Genomic DNA, 16,651 nt, shown 5'->3' with positions numbered 1-16,651 from the left:
TTTCCATTTTTTTCCCTTCGCTCGAGTATCTTTACACTGCAAAGAATGACATTTAACGTTTTTGTCTAACATTTTCAGTACTTTTTGCTTCCATAACACACACACACACACACACACACACACACACACACACAACAATGGGTCTGTAACGCCATTGTTTGGGTAACCATACTAGCATAATGATGTTTACTGTATATTTTCTGTATTCCACAGGTCGCGAACATGATCCCTTCCCCCAAAAGCATTAAATAAATCTACGTTATAATAGATACATATTTTATTTGCAACTCAATATCTTTTCTGTGGGGTTACATTTTAATGACTCCAGAAGCTATAATAATTGCTTGACGTTTTCTTTTTAATAGCTATCTTTTTTTTTTTTAGCAGTAGATGGCAAGTCTTTTCCACCTCTGTGATTAAAAAAAAAAGACAAAAGAAACAAGTGACATATCAATTCGCTCCGCTACTATCGAATCGCTATTTTGGGGGGTCTTGTCAGCTCTGTGTGTGTGTATGTGTGTGTGTGTGTGTGTGTGTGTCGGCTGGTACTATACGCACGAGTTGATATACGGATTCCCAGACCTTGGTTCTTGCTCTCGACTCTTTTTTTTCTCTTTTTGTTTTCTTTACGCCTCACTAACACAGTACAGTCATTGGTTGGCGTAAATTATGGGCTTTCAACCTTTTCTCACGGAGTTCATTAGCGCCAGACAGACAGACAGACAGACGGAACGGACATGTGTGGTCACGGTTAAGTAAAAAAGGAACTGCGGGACTTGTAGGTTATTAATTTAGGATCTTCAGTTTTTACACATAAGCGCCTCCATGGTCTATAGTGGTCAGTGTGCCTGGCTACTTCTCCGCCCGGGTAGTCGGCGTGCAGCTCACCCCACTGTTCATCCTTCCTTGCGGGCTGTGTGATAAATGGGAAGTACCTGGGAAAACCTAGGGAAGGCAAGCTGTGGGAATACCGGATTTCACATTGGTTTGTCTCCCAGGGTAACAGGTTCTTGCCTACCACAAACTCAATGGGTCAACGGTGTGGAGATGAGTTCCACAGCCACGCACAGCTATTTTTTTTTTTTACAGCAAAGGAGACAACACAAGGGCACAAAAAAAGGAAACAACAATAAAAAAAAGCCCGCTACTCGCTTCTCCTGTAAAGAATCCGAAGAGGTGGCCGAAAGAGCAGTCAGCTACGTGAGAAGATAGCGTAAGAAGAATAGCGTATGCACCCGCCTTTAACTTTACCTTCAGTTTTCTTCCTTTGGTGTCATGGCTAAGTGCAATGGTTAACACACATACTCTCTCTCTCTCTCTCTCTCTCTCTCTCTCTCTCTCTCTCCCCCCCCCCGCCAAGGTCTTGCAGCGCTTGGAGACCCGAGTCAAGTGATCACTGAAACTGGTCGTCAGTTATTCTGTTTTGTTTCATTTTTTTATTTTTTTCTTCAACGTCTTCTGCGTAGTCATCGAAATGGCCGCCTCTGTGGTAAGGGTGAACTTGACTGAAAAAAAAATGTTCAGGTTTTTTTCTAGGAAACACACACACACACACACACACACACACACACACACACACTTAAGAAACGCGTATTCCCACTCTTTCCTCACCCCTGCTATTCTCTCTCTCTCTCTCTCTCTCTCTCTCTCTCTCTCTCTCTCTCTCTCTCTCTCTGTAAAGTACGTAACAATAGGGAGCGGAGAATGAGTTTTAAACGCTCGACGAAGTTTAAGAAATGTGCCGTAAGGTTGTGACGGGAACTGAAGTGCTAAAAGGTGCCGCCTCGCTAGCTACTGCGTACTACTTGCTGCTATACTGTTATCATCATTATTAAGCACCGTGAATAGGGTATACCCGGAAGAGTACAAATATCAGTAGTTATACAAAGTCTCTTACTCTGCCACATCCAAGACACAGGTAATCAAAAGGATAAATATTGGGGAGCAGCGACGTAGCGGTCTTTTTTTTCTTCTTTTCTGTATCCTCTTATTTTGGCCCTTGAGCTTTCTGTCTTCTGTGCTGGAAAAAAAAGAAAGAAAAGAAAACTGCCAAGCCTTTTCCTCATCGATTTCCATTTTTTTTTTGTAAACTCTTTATCACCGTTAGCTACCATTTATTATTTAATTTTTTTACCTGACGCTTTTCTTCGTTTTATTTTTTGGCTGCAGAGGGGGGGGGGGGGGGAACCATTATAATCCAAGTTCTTCTTATTACTCTGTCCTGCCTCCCCCCTCCCTCCCTCTTCTTGCCTCCCTGCTCCTGTCCTTCCCTTCCACCCCAAGGTCTGACCGGAACTAAGGAATAAACAACGAAAAGTTTTTTTGTGGCAGGAAAACGTGTAGGTAGAACTGACCATGACTGATGACGGACTAGATAAGTAAACAAATAAATAAGATGAACAAATAAGATAAACAAATATACAAATAAAAGATATAGAGATAGAACACTTTATTTATGTGGCCTTTTTTTATTTATCTACTTTTGCCCTTGAGCTGCCTCCTTAACTACAAAAAGAAAAAAATAAGATGGATTGATAAACATAATGATAGATAGCCATGCCGATAAATAGATAAAGAGTCAGACAAATACACGTTCGATCGTTAGATATTTAGTTAATAGGTAGTCCAATAGTACCCTTGTATAGTACCCTCAGTTAGATAGGTAGTTAGATAGGTTGTTTAATAATTAGACAGTTTGAATTAGTTAGTTAGTTCGTTAATTTTACTGTATTCTGTACTTGTTTATTTATTTATTTATTTGGATTATTTTTTTGTTTTTGTTTTATTTTATTTTATTTTGGTGTTTTTCTTTTTGTTTCTTTTTCCTTTTCTTTTCTTTATCTTTTTCTTTGTTTTCTTGCTGTTGTTTTTCTTTTTTGATGTTCTTTTATTTCATATCATCCTCTTGTTGATGTTCATTGTTCTGGGTGAGCCGCTTTCCTCCCAGAAGAGACCCACCCATAATTTTGGTGATGTTAGTTAGTGGCCGAAAGGTGGATGATGTTTCTTATATTTTTCTTCTCTTGATGTGTTTTCTTCTTGTTTTTCTTTTCCGATGTTTTTTCTGTTCTTTTTCTCTTTATGTCTTTTCTTCGTGTTTTTTAATATTCTCTTTATTTCATATCATCCTCTTGTTGATGTTCTTCGTTGGGCTGGGTGAGCCGCTTTCCTCCCAGAAGAGACCCACCCATAATTTTGGTGATGTTAGTTTGGGGCCGAATGGTGGATGATGTTTCTTTGTATGTTACTTTTCTTGATGTTGTTCTGTTATTGTTGTTACTTTTCTTTTGCGATGTTTTTTTCTCTTTTTCCCATTTTTTTGGTGTTCCTTTCTATATCATCCCTTTTTGATGTTCTTTGGTCTGGATGAGCCTCTTTCTCCCCAGAAAAGACTCATCCATAATTTTGGAGATGTTAGGGCCTGAAGGTGGATGATCTGTATTTTTTCTTTTCTTTTCTTGATGTTTTGTTACTATATTTTCCTTTTTCTGGTGTTCCTTTTTATTTTCCTTTCCTTTGGTGTTCCCATCACGTGGATTGTCTACGACATCTAACGAGCTCCACCTGCCCGGGTTTATTGTTCGGAGTTTGCTCTCCTAGGCAGACTGCCTACCACGGCTGACGAGCTCCACCTGCCCGGGTTTATTGTTCGGAGTTTGCTCTCCTAGGCAGACTGCCTACCACGGCTGACGAGCTCCACCTGCCCGGGTTTATTGTTCGGAGTTTCCTCTCCTAGGCAGATTGCCCACCACGGCTGACGAGCTCCACCTGCCCGGGTTTTATGTATGGAGTTTGCTCTCCTAGGTGTATTACCTATGACGGCTCACGAGCCCAACCTGCCCGGGTTTTATGATCGGAGTTTGCTCTCCTAGGTGTATTACCTATGACGGCTCACGAGCCCAACCTGCCCGGGTTTTATATTCGGAGTTTGCTCTCCTAGGTGTATTACCTATGACGGCTCACGAGCCCAACCTGCCCGGGTTTTATATTCGGAGTTTGCTCTCCTAGGTGAATTACCTATGACGGCTCACGAGCCCAACCTGCCCGGGTTTTATGATCGGAGTTTGCTCTCCTAGGTGTATTACCTATGACGGCTCACGAGCCCAACCTGCCCGGGTTTATTGTTCGGAGTTTGCTCTCCTAGGTGAATTGCCTACCACGGCTAACGAACCTCACCTGCCCGGGTTTGTAATCGGAGTTTGCTCTCCTAGGTGAACTGCTTTCGCTAACGACCTCCACCTGCCCGGGTTTGTAATCGGAGTTTGCTCTCCTAGATGAATTGCTTTCGCTAACGACCTCCACCTGCCCGGTTTTGTAATCGGAGTTTGCTCTCCTAGGTGAACTGCTCACGCTAACGACCTCCACCTGCCCGGTTTTGCAATCGGAGTTTGCTCTCCTAGATGAACTGCTTTCGCTAACGACCTCCACCTGCCCGGGTTTATTGTTCGGAGTTTGCTCTCCAAGGTGTATTACCTATGACGGCTTACGAGCCCAACCTGCCCGGGTTTATTGTTCGGAGTTTGCTCTCCTAGGTGAATTGCCTACCACGGCTAACGAACCTCACCTGCCCGGGTTTGTTGTTCGGAGTTTGCTCTTCTAGGTGAATTGCCTACCACGGCTAACGAGCCCCACCTGCCCGGCGTTGTAGCCGGAAGATCTCCGGCACCTCCGTCGGGGTCCCGATGGACGCCGAGGCGCCCTGCCGGGAGCCCTCCAGTCCTGCCATGCTCGCCAGGGAGACCTTGGGCTCGCTGGCGGTCCACCGCCTCGCCGATTCGAATAGGGCGGATGCAAGAACTCGCTTCTTAAAACTACCAGACTGGATTATAAAATTAATCATAAATTCCGTGAAGGCGCCGGTTACCGCGTTTATCGGTTCTTGGATGAAGGACCGATGGGCCTCGGGGACGCGCACAAGCATCATAAGGAATCCTCGCCGCGGCTTCCGGCGCAGCATCCTTTTCCCTTTTCTTTCTTACTTCCAATTTTTCTTTTTAATTATATTTTCTTTCTCTGATTGACTGATTGATTGATTTTACATAGTAAGAATTGGTTCACCAATTAACGTCTTTCAGGTACATTGCATTCTCACACCTGCTGAGGGAGAACACCAGTGAGCGTTTTGACTCACGAAGACGGCCCACTAAAGTTTCCTAACATTTGTATCGGGCTGCCACTTCTCTTTAGTCGTCTGTCCTCCATTTTTCTCTTCTTTATTTCACTCTATTTCTCCCTTTCTTTCATCCTTGCTCTCTATACATATATTTCTTTCAAACTTCTTCATCAGCCCCCTTTCCTTTCCATTCTCCCTCCTCTTCATCTCCCTCCATCCCTTTCATCCCCCTCGCCTCCCGCCCTTTGCTCTTTTTCTGTTATCATCACGACAGCTGTTTAATTTCTCTGCGGGGACTTTTTTTATGTTCGTGGATGTGACATGCTTCCCGGGGCGTCCATGTTTTTTTATTCTTGCCTTTTTTGGTTTTAATTATTCATTCAGTGAGTGCAACGGATGGGGGGAGGGGGGGAGGATGGTAATAGTGTGTGTGTGTGTGTTTGCTCATTATCATTATTAGTATCATTCTGTATTTTTTTTCTGTATTTTTTTGCTTTTAACGTTAATGAGGCTTTTATGTCATTTTGAGTGTTTGATGTTTGAGTTTTCCTTTGTCCTGAGGGAGAGAGAGAGAGAGAGAGAGAGAGAGAGAGAGAGAGAGAGAGAGAGAGAGAGAGAGAGAGAGAGAGAGAGAGAGAGAGAGAGAGAGAGAGAGAGAGAGAGAGAGAGAGAGAGAGAGAGAGAGAGAGAGAGAGAGAGAGAGAGAGAGAGAGAGAGAGAGAGAGAGAGAGAGAGAGAGAGAGAGAGAGAGAGAGAGAGAGAGAGAGAGTATACAGACAGGTAAACAGACAATGACGAATGGCCTCACTGCACTGCGACAAACTGACAGACAGATAAACAGACGGACAGACAGGCAGACTTATCGCTCCATCAGCTCCTCCTCCTACTAATGGATATCTTACCTTTTAAATAGACAGAAGCAAATTGATAGATGGCTCCTCTGTGTGTGTGTGTGTGTGTGTGTGTGTGTGTGTGTGTGTGTGTGTGTTTACAGCTAAGGAGACAGTTCAAGGGCGTAAAGAAAAATATAAAAAAAGCCCGCTACTCACTGCTCCTGAATAGAGATCAAAGGAGTGTCCAAAAAGAGAGGTCAATTTCGGGAGGAGAGGTGTCCTGATACCTTCCTCTTGAAAGAGTTCAAGTGTTTGTGTGTGTGTGTGTGTGTGTGTGTGTGTGTGTGTGTGTGTGTGTGTGTGTGTGTGTGTGTGTGTGTGTGTGTGTGTGTGTGTGTGTGTGTGTGTGTGTGTGTGTGTGTGTGTGTGTGTGTGTGTGTGTGTGTGTGTTGACTGGCTTCTTTCGCGCACTCCAACTTACATCGCAACGATCTTGTACTTTAACGCTCAGTATTATAAAAGTCGAGACTTGGCTGGCTATCTTTCCTGCACTTGAGAAAAAGATGTCCCTGAAAATATCCGTAAGTAGAGGGCAAGGAGACAGGGAATAGCGTGAGAGAGGAAGCTCGAATCCGGATAGGAAGGGAGACTGCAAAAGGTGTGAGGGAGTGCGATAGGTTAAGACGTGTGGAATTAGGAGAATAATGCTGCTGCTGCTGCTGAATATGATGATGATGAGGAGGAGGAGGAAAAGGAGGAAACTCAAATCCGGATAAGAAAAATACAAAAGATGTGAGATGGTTAGGTAGGTCAGGAAAGACGTGGGAGGAAGAGGAGGAGAAGGAAGAAAAGGAGGAGGCGGAAGAGTAGGAGTAGAAGGAGGAGGAAGAATACAAAGGATGCAAAATATGTAAGATAGTGAGGTAGGTTGGGTAAGGCGTAACAGAGGAGGAGGAAGAGGAGGAGGAGGAGGAGGAGGAGGAGGAGGAGGTAGAATACAAAGAATGCAAAATATGTAAGATAGTGAGGTAGGTTGGGTAAGGCGTAACAGAGGAGGAGGAGGAGGAGGAGGAGGAGGAGGAGGAAGAGAAGGAGGGAGTGGAGACGAAAGCGAACAAAAAAGTCAAAAGCCAAACAGAAGCAGTAGGAGGCGATACGATTAATGAATTCCAGGAAATCATAAGGTCACTAACATTAAAAAAAATAAAATATATTAACAATTAAAAATCAAGGTCGACAACATTTTAATGCGTTTGGCGAAGTCAGTCTCAAAAGGACGTCGTTTATGACCTTGTAACGGGTTCGAACGTGGGTGAGTTCTTTGTGTGGTATGAGGGAGGGTCGGTGAGCCAGTGAGGGGAAGGGTGGGGGAGTGGGGGAGAGTTACATAAGGTAATGGTGAGGTGTAAGTGTGGATGGGGAGGAGGGAGGATGTGGGTGAGGGGAAGAGTGAGTTACATGAGCTATGAGTAAGTGAGGGGAGGGTGAGGGGTGATGGAGGGGAGGGGAGGGGAGGGAGGGAGGTAGGGAGGTAAGTTAGGGGTGGAGGTAAGGGGACAGGAAGTGTAGTACAGAAAAAAGTGCTAAGGGTGAAGTCTAAAGGGTGAAGAACAAGCAAGACTATGAGAGTGTAGTTTTACCAGAAAATGAAGGTGAATAAGGAAGTATAATATCCACTACTACGAAAGGAGAAGACAAAAAGGACGAAGGGTGAGGGAGAGGCGTGATGGAGTGACCTTTATGTCTATCTATCTGTCTATCTATCTATCCATCTGACTATATATCTATCTATCCATGTCTTCGTTGCTAACCTTCGTAAACTTCCGTCCGCGCCTAACGTCCATGAAGACAGGAAGTTGCTGACCATAATATGACTTAATAAAAAATAAACGGAACTAAACATATTGAAGGAACCATTAGGATAACATTAACTGAGATTGCGCAAAACCTCGAAACAATAGCAGGCACTGGCTCCACACCGTCCCCTTCCCTCCCTTCCTCCTCCTCCTTCTCCTTTCCCCCGAACTAAATCTTACTCCTTCAACTGGTTCTTTGTGGTGCTGTATTAAGGTTGAGTAAGAGTTACACAAGTCATCGTTAAAACTGAAGGCGCAGAAGGATAATGATGGGCCTGCCTTGAAACCGAGTGACCAAAAGGACTGAGTCAGATTCACAGCGGAAAATTGGAGATAAAAGACATGCACCAGACAAAAAAAAAAATATATATATATATAAGTGGTTTGGTGTGGTATAAAAAATGGAGGAAAGAAGTGGAAATAACACACACACACACACACACACACACACACACACACACACACACACACACACACACACACACACACACACACACACACACACACACACACACACACACACACACACACACACACACACACTCACAAACACACGCGAACACATGGTATTTCCTCTTCTTTTCTGTCTTTCTTTTGCGTTCTTTATTCTTTCACGGTAATTCACCCTTCTTTTTAATTAATCTTGGTGATGGTGGTGATGTACAGTATGGTGACGATGGTGTTGCAGATGGCGGCGGTGATAGTGGTGATAATCGTGGTAGAGGTCATGGTGGTGGTGGTGGTGGGGTGGTGGAAAGTATTTTTTTTTTTTCTGTGCCCATCAAGGCGAGACACGGCTACGGGGTTATATGCATTTCATCGTGAAGGTAGCCAGCTTCCTCATCGTGTGTGTGTGTGTGTGTGTGTGTGTGTGTGTGTGTGTGTGTGTGTGTGTGTGCTATAATGTTTCCGCGCTCATTATTTCTGAATTTTCGTTTTCTTTTATCTGGCATTTATCATCATCATCATCATCATCATCATCACTCACCTCCATTATCTTAACAACATGTAACATTTTTTTTTATTCATACATGTAATTCACTTATTCATTCAATCATTTATTCATTCATTTCTTTATTCATTTATTCATTTATTTATTCATTTACTCATTTCTTTATTCATTTCTTTATTCATTTATTCATTCATTTATTTATTCATTTATTTATTCATTTATTCATTTATTTATTCATTTATTTATTCATTTATTCACTTATTTACTGATCCATTTTCTGCATTTGGTATTGTTTTTCTATCTTATTTCTTTTATTTTGTTTTCTTCCATGAACTTGCCTGTTACTACCTGTCATTTACCTACCCACTTACCAACGTGTTTACTTACCGGCCTACATACCTGCCTACCTGCTGCCTGCCTGCCTATCTTCCCAATTGCCTCACTCCATTACTTTTTTTTGGAGTGTGCGTGTGGCGCTGTCCCTCGTTCTTTCAATATTTTGTGGCCTTGGTCCTGTCCCTCCGTCCATGACTTGTGGTAACTGTTATTCTTTTTCAGTTTAGTTTTATATATTTTCTTTGTCTTTTTAGTGTCTCTGCGATTCCTCGGTTTCTTTCCTTCGTTCTGGTGGTGGGTATTCTTCGATGTTTCCTCTTTTTTTTTGGGGGTGGGGTGGGGGAGGAGGTGCTGGGCCTGGTACTTTTCTGTCTTTTTTCCCTGGCATTTTTTTTTGCTGGTGCGTCGCTTTTTCGCATGTTTTCCCATATTCTCTTTTTGTGCATGAGATATTTAATATTTAGGTACAGTTTATGACGAACAAGAACGTTCAGTAATAACACTCATAATAACAAAACATCAGAGACTCATCCCCATTTCTCTTTCCCCTTTCCCTCTCTTTAAACTTATAGTGAAATGAAAGAGTAACTAATTTTCTTTGGTATTCATGTAAAGACATCAGAAGTATAGCCAATCAAAGTGACCGAAATTACCTCATAAATGACTCTTACCCTTCCTCTTCCTCCTCCTCTTGCTCCTCTTCATTGTAACTAAAGTGGCGGCCTACCCCATCAGTGACCCTTACCCCTCCTCCTCTTCCTTCTCCTCCTCCTCTTGCTCCTCTTCATCGTAGCCAAAGTGACGGCCTACCCCATCAATAACCCTTACACTTCCTCCTCTTTCTCCTCCTCCTTCTTTTCCTCCTCCTCTTGCCTACCTCATCAATGACCCTTACACTTCCTCCTCTTCCTTCTCCTCCTCCTCTTGCTCCTCTTCATCGTAGCCAAAGTGACGGCCTACCCCATCAATAACCCTTACACTTCCTCCTCTTTCTCCTCCTCCTTCTTTTCCTCCTCCTCTTGCCTACCTCATCAATGACCCTTACACTTCCTCCTCTTACTCCTCCTCCTTCTCCTCCTCTTCCTCCTCCTCCTTTTCAGCGTAACCTTGGTAACGTAATAATGGGTAACGTTTTGAGAGGCATTTATGTAAGGGTCTCTGTTTCTGCTTTGCCCTTGAACTGCCTACGGTACTGTGAAACTTAAAAAAAAGGCAAAGTAACCGCAATAACAACCTTTAGGGGTCCGTAACGGTTCCCATCCTCCTCGCTTTTGTAAGAACACACTCATCCAAGTACTGGCTCTTACCTACCACCACTTCAATTGCCAATGCGACGGAGGTGAGCACCGAGGCCACGCGCAGCTATAGCGTATGCCTGCAACTTTACCTTCACCTTTTACCTTTATAGTCTGTATCCAAGGAGTGTTTTTTAAAGGGTAACAAAAGCAATCCCAACAACAGCGTCAATGCTATATACCCTTCGTCATCCCTCTCTCAAACCTTGGTAATAGAGGCACTTGCTTCTCACACAAGGCTGAATCCAAAGAGATAAATGTGTCTATTAACCTCAGCGACTTTCCACACCCCCAGTCCATTTTTCATTCCCAGGTAGGTAATATCGGAAGGGAGAAAAAATTGGTGGGGAGTATGCTGGGACGTGTTTCGCAAGAGAAGGCAGGTGCTAAAGTCTCCCTGGCCCCCAAATTTTCCTCCCCTCAACAATTACCTACGAACGTGCGTGGTTTGGGGTTTTCTGAAGTGCGTTGTAGCTGGATATCATCCCCTCGTGTTCCCAGCCCTCTTCCCCACGGCCTGAACAGCTCTTTTAGTAGTGGATGTGGTCAGGATGGCGTTGTTGTTGTTGGTTGTTGGTGTGGTGGTAATAGTGGCAGAGGGGGTGGTGGTGAGGATGACTATTATGGTTGAGGTATACTTGATTTCCTCCCTTCGTGTTCCCAGCCCTCTTCCCCACGGCCCGAGCAGCTCTTTTAGCAGCGGATGTGGTCAGGATGACGTTGTTGTTGGTGGTTGTTGTCGGTGTGGAGGTAATAGTGGTGGGTGCTGGTGGTGGGGAAGATTTTTGGGGTTGAGGTGTCTTGTCATCATGCTTTGGGTGCAGATCATGAGCTATATATGTTTAAAAAAGACTGATTGCAACACGCTTTCCATATGCAGTAGATGGGGTGATGATTCTGTTTTGGTTAAGGGGTGTAGTGTCATCGATATAATTTTTATGGTAATAGAAGGCAGATCATGAGGTATATAAATAAAAAAAAACCAGCCTGCAACATGCTTTCCACATACAGAAGATAGAACGATATGCCCCTGTCCCCCTGCCCCCCAAAAAGAAAAAAAGGAAAGAGCAAACTTAGGTCCAAAGGTGTTAGTTGGGCTGTCATTTTGTTAAAGTGTAACGGAATGACAAACACCTTTAGACCTGAATTTACTCTTTCCTTTTTTTTTTTTTTTGAGGGGGACAGGGGCATATCCTTCTATCTTCTGTATGCGGAAAGCATGTTGCAGGCTGTTTTTTTTATTCATGTACCTCATGATCTGCCTTTTTTTTCTTGGACTGGTTTAACGTTTAAAACAATCCACTTTTTCCCACAGGCGCCAGAGCATTTGGGGTGTTGTAACGTGTATGACGCCAGATGCCTGCCTCCTCCCGTCTCACTTATACGAACCTTCCACACTCACACACAGAAAATGCGCAACATAATTATGATTTTCTAAGGTCTTTGTTGTCTTCGATATTGTCTCGGTCGATATCCATTTTCTTTTGACCAAGTGCCAGAAGCTTTGATGTTAGAGACGTGGATAATATGTAATTCAAGATTTTTATTTATATTTAGCGTCAAGAAAAGACCGACACACACACACACACACACACACACACACACACATACCACCCCGTGGCGGAACTGGTTAGAGCTGCCAGGGTTCCATGTCTGAGAGGGCGTCGGTTCGAGCCCGTTCAGACCGGACTCATTCCGTTGACTAGGAGTAGTTACTGTTCCCTTTGAGCAAGGTTGATGGGGTGTGTGGTGTGTGAGGTCCTGGCAGTATCCATAGAATAGATCGACGATAAAGAGCACTTGCTCATGACAGGAGGGTACCTGCTGGCAATTACGAGTCCAACACGTGATCAGGCCGTGGTGAATTACACACACACACACACACACACACACACACACACACACACACACAGCCCCATTAAAAAAGATAAAAAATAAAGGGCTATCAAAAGATATGTTAAATATCAGACGTTTCTATTTCTTTTGGCATGTCCCTCTAGTTTCCAGTCTCGATGTAAATGTTCAATATATATTCTCTGAATTTTACCACAGAATCTAGTGAACGGCCTTCCCTTGGGTATGTTTTTGTCAGTCATTTCCCTGTTTGCCCCTTTTATATATATATATATATATATATATATATATATATATATATATATATATATATATATATATATATATATATTTTTTTTTTACAGCAAAGGAGACAGTTCAAGGGCACACAAAAAGCAAACATTAATGAAAAAAAAGCCCGCTACTCACTGCTCCTAAAAAGAATCCAAAGAGGTGGCCGAAAGATAGGTCAGTTTTGGGAGGAGAGGTGTCCTGATACCCTCCTCTTGAAAGAGTTTAAGTCGTAGGCAGGAGGAAATACAGATGAAGGAAGATTGTTCCAGAGTTTACCAGCGTGAGGGATGAAAGAGTGAAGATGCTGGTTAACTCTTGCATAAGGGGTTTGGACAGTATAGGGATGAGCATGAGTAGAAAGTCGAGTGCAGCAGGGCCGCGGGAGGGGGGGAGGCATGCAGTTAGCAAGTTCAGAAGAGCAGTCAGCGTGGAAATATCGATAGAAGATAGAAAGAGAGGCAACATTGCGGCGGAATTTAAGAGGTAGAAGACTATCAGTATGAGGAGGAGAGCTGATGAGACGAAGAGCCTTAGCCTCCACTCTGTCCAGAAGAGCTGTGTGAGTGGAGATGCATACTCCATACATATATATATATATATATATATATATATATATATATATATATATATATATATATATATATATATATATATATATATATATATATATATATATACGGCCCAGAGAGCGGTGGTAGGCTCTTCCTGAAGGGGGCCAGATGGTGTGCCCCAGCCTATTTGTACCATGAATTAATGTTTATTTATAGTGACACCGTGATAGCTCTTCCCTGGCCTATGCTGCCCCTCGGTGCTCCTCTTGATACTCTTTTAAAAAAATTGTAAAAGTCAGAGGCGTATTCTCCTATTAATGATTTAACTGGACACACCAGGAAGATGATAATAAAGGGAAGAGAGCCCACGATGACGACGAAGAAAAAACTCACTCGCTTGTGAAACAGCAACTTCTGAATACTGGTGTGACGAGATTCTGAGGCAGTGGCATGCACGGATACTTGTCTTGTTCTTGTCTTGTGCAATGTGACGGGACATCTTTACAAGGCACTTCCGGCTGAGAGAGAGAGAGAGAGAGAGAGAGAGAGAGAGAGAGAGAGAGAGAGAGAGAGAGAGAGAGAGAGAGAGAGAGAGAGAGAGAGAGAGAGAGAGAGAGAGAGAGAGAGAGAGAGATGTGATTAGGATTTTATGTTGGAAATAATTAACAATGGACTATATATAACACACACACACACACACACACACACGCACAGAGGCAGAAGAAAGAGAGAAAACAAATAGGTATAACTACAGAGTTCAGAAAGATATACAATGAAGTGCGAATGAACGGAGACAAGAGTATAATAAACAAAAGAACCACAATAGAAGAGGGATACGGTGCAAAATATAGAAAGAGAAAGTAGGGAGGGCTGGATGGACACGGCTGGCAGATGAAAGCGAGCGTGGTAGAGCCGGAAATACTTCTGCTTAGAAAAAAAAACAAAAAAAAAAAACAGGGTGAGCATAGAAGAAAGTAAAGGAAGAATACACATAATAATAAGAGGTGTGTGTGTGTGTGTGTGTGTGTGTGTGTGTGTGTCGAGGTGACTAGGCAAAGATATTGGAAGGGGAGAGTCATTCGTGCAGTCACATTTAAGATGAAAAAGACTTAATCGTGATCTTCTTTGTGTTGACTTTTCACACACACACACACACACACACACACACACACCTCCTGACCCTCACGGGGTCAAGACGTGTCACATGGCGCTCCCCATAGCAGCCACAGGGTCAGCCTGTTGACCCTTATCCTTTTTCCTTCTCCTTCGCTCCCATTCCCCCGCCCCCTCCCATTTTTTTCAAGATACTCATTATAATTAAGAACACTTGTGAAATGTTGTGACATTAAACAGACATATAGTGAGTGCAGTGTGTTGTGGTGCTGGAAGGTAGTGAGAGCTGTGTCGCCAACGCCTCGTCATCGCCGCCACGCTCAAGTTCCGAAGGACACCATCTCGGTCACCCAGCAGCAGGGGAAGGTCAGTTCAGGTGGCAGGCAGTGTGGCAGCCTCGTTACTCAGGTTTGGAGCAAGATGCACGGCACCTTCATCAACGTTGTGCACTTGTTCCCAGAAACATACAACAACCAACCGGGCGGCACCCACCTGTGTCCCGCCGGCCTTATCATTACTAAGCCTGGGTACCTGAGTGACCTCTCAGATACTGCCCACCTGCATCCCTCCGGGACCTGTCACCTGAACCCAGCATCCTACCTGAGGATTAACATCTCACTTGACCTCACCGCCATCTGGAAGAATCCGCCCCTTCGCTCTCCCCGCGGCCCCAGCGCCATCACACTGCACTCCACCCCACCCCCCATCCCCCATCACCCCTACCCTCCCAGAGACAAGTCAGACTCCCGTTTTCCATCCCCCCTTCCTTTTGTACTTGTTATCGTTAGTGAAACTTATTTAAAATGTATTTCTAAAATGTAAATTTTCAGCCTGACGGCTGCCGTATTTGAATAAACCATATATTATATTATTATTATTATTATTATTATTATTATTATTATTATTATTATTATTATTATTATTATTATTATTATTATTATTATTATTATTACACACACACACACACACACACACACACACACACACACACTAACACTAACACTAACACTAACACACACACACCTGAAAATGATGAAGAAAATAAGAGAAAGAAATATGGTGTTAATAATGATAGTAATAATAATAATAATAATAATAATAATAATAATAATAATAATAATAATAATAATAATATTAATAAAAAATAATAATAATAATAAAAAAATAATAATAATAACTGCAGTGTTCAAATAACTTTCGTAAAACAATAAACTTGCAAGAATTGCTTAACTTTAATTGCCTTGTGAGCAGCACTCCATTTTTTCATTTACTTTTTTTTGTTTTTAGACCATTGTGTTACCACGAAGATTTGAGGTGTAAGTCGCCGCTGTGTGTGTATGTGTGTGTGTGTGTGTGTGTGTGTGTGTGTGTGTGTGTCCAGTTTCCTTTTGTCATTATCTTACTTTCTTCAGCTCTTTAATGGAAAATTCCAGTCATTCCTCCTTTCCGATGCCTGGACAGAGCACTATAATCTTATCTGAGGCAACAATATAAAGATACAAAAGAAGTGTAAATGAAAAAAATCAACACTTTAATCGTAGGTGAAATAGAGTTTACCTCTCTCTGTCCACTTCATCCAACTTTATATATATATATATATATATCTATATATATATATCTATATATATATATATATATATATATATATATATATGTTATTTTCTCTTCTTTTCAGTGTATTAGGCAAGAGATCCCCCATCGCTGCTACTGTGACAAATTCATCAGCAACCTACCTCACGTTCGAGTCTGAGCAGTCGTTGATCTAAAATTATGGCAGCATCGAAGACGGTAAGAGAGAATCGCTATTGCTCTTGCGATACTGTTTTCTTATTGTCACTCATTGGGTCACTTGGTATTAGCTGTCTGAAGAACTGACAACGGTGGTCTGATATAATATAGAAACCTCAAATGTGATGAGTATGAGAGAGCTATTTGTATTGTTGTCACGTCTCATCGGGTTACTTGGTGTAAGGTGTCTGATGACCTAACAACACTGGCTTGGCATACAGAAACCTTAAATATGATGCTTATGAGAGAGCTATCGTTTTTGTATTGTTCTTGTCACTCGTTCGTTCACTTGGCGTTGGTGTCTGATGATCTAATACTTATAATCGCTGGTCTAAATGATAGTAACCTTAGCGGTGGAAAGAGAGAGCAACAGGTGTTCTTGTGATTGCTTTTTTTATCATTAATCGCTGCATTGCCTAACCTCAACCTTCACCTCTCCGCGACCCCACTGGAAACGGCTTTCTACTCTCGCTCATCCCTATACTATCCAAATTCCTTATGCAAGCGTTAACCAGCATCTTCATTCTTTCATCCCTTTCGCTGGTAGACTCAGACACAGCCCTTCTGCATCTGTATTTCCTCCTGCCTACGACTTAAACGCTTCCAAGAGAGTACTATCAAGATACCTCTCCTTTGTCTTTTGGAACTCTTTTACAAAACACTATTTCCTTTTCTTTTTGCCCCCTT

The 16,651-nt window shown here is 42.8% G+C and overlaps 1 long non-coding RNA gene across 2 annotated transcripts; it reads right to left on the bottom strand.

Moving 5' to 3' along the window:
- Nucleotides 1-2,741: 2,741 nt before the first annotated feature.
- LOC127000482 (uncharacterized) lies at nt 2,742-5,046 on the bottom strand. Of its 2 annotated transcripts, none has more exons than XR_007754075.1 (2): nt 4,041-5,046; nt 2,742-3,904 (listed from the first exon to the last, which is right to left on the bottom strand). It is a non-coding gene; the product is annotated as an uncharacterized LOC127000482 (long non-coding RNA). The 2 variants fall into 2 exon arrangements; XR_007754080.1 differs by having other exon boundaries at nt 2,742-3,972; nt 4,041-4,183.
- Between the last annotated feature and the right edge of the window lie 11,605 nt (nt 5,047-16,651).

The sequence above is a fragment of the Eriocheir sinensis genome, chromosome 2, assembly GCF_024679095.1.
Source record: "Eriocheir sinensis breed Jianghai 21 chromosome 2, ASM2467909v1, whole genome shotgun sequence".
Classification (NCBI taxonomy): Eukaryota; Metazoa; Arthropoda; class Malacostraca; order Decapoda; family Varunidae; genus Eriocheir; species Eriocheir sinensis.
This window is presented reverse-complemented; position numbering and strand designations above follow the sequence as displayed.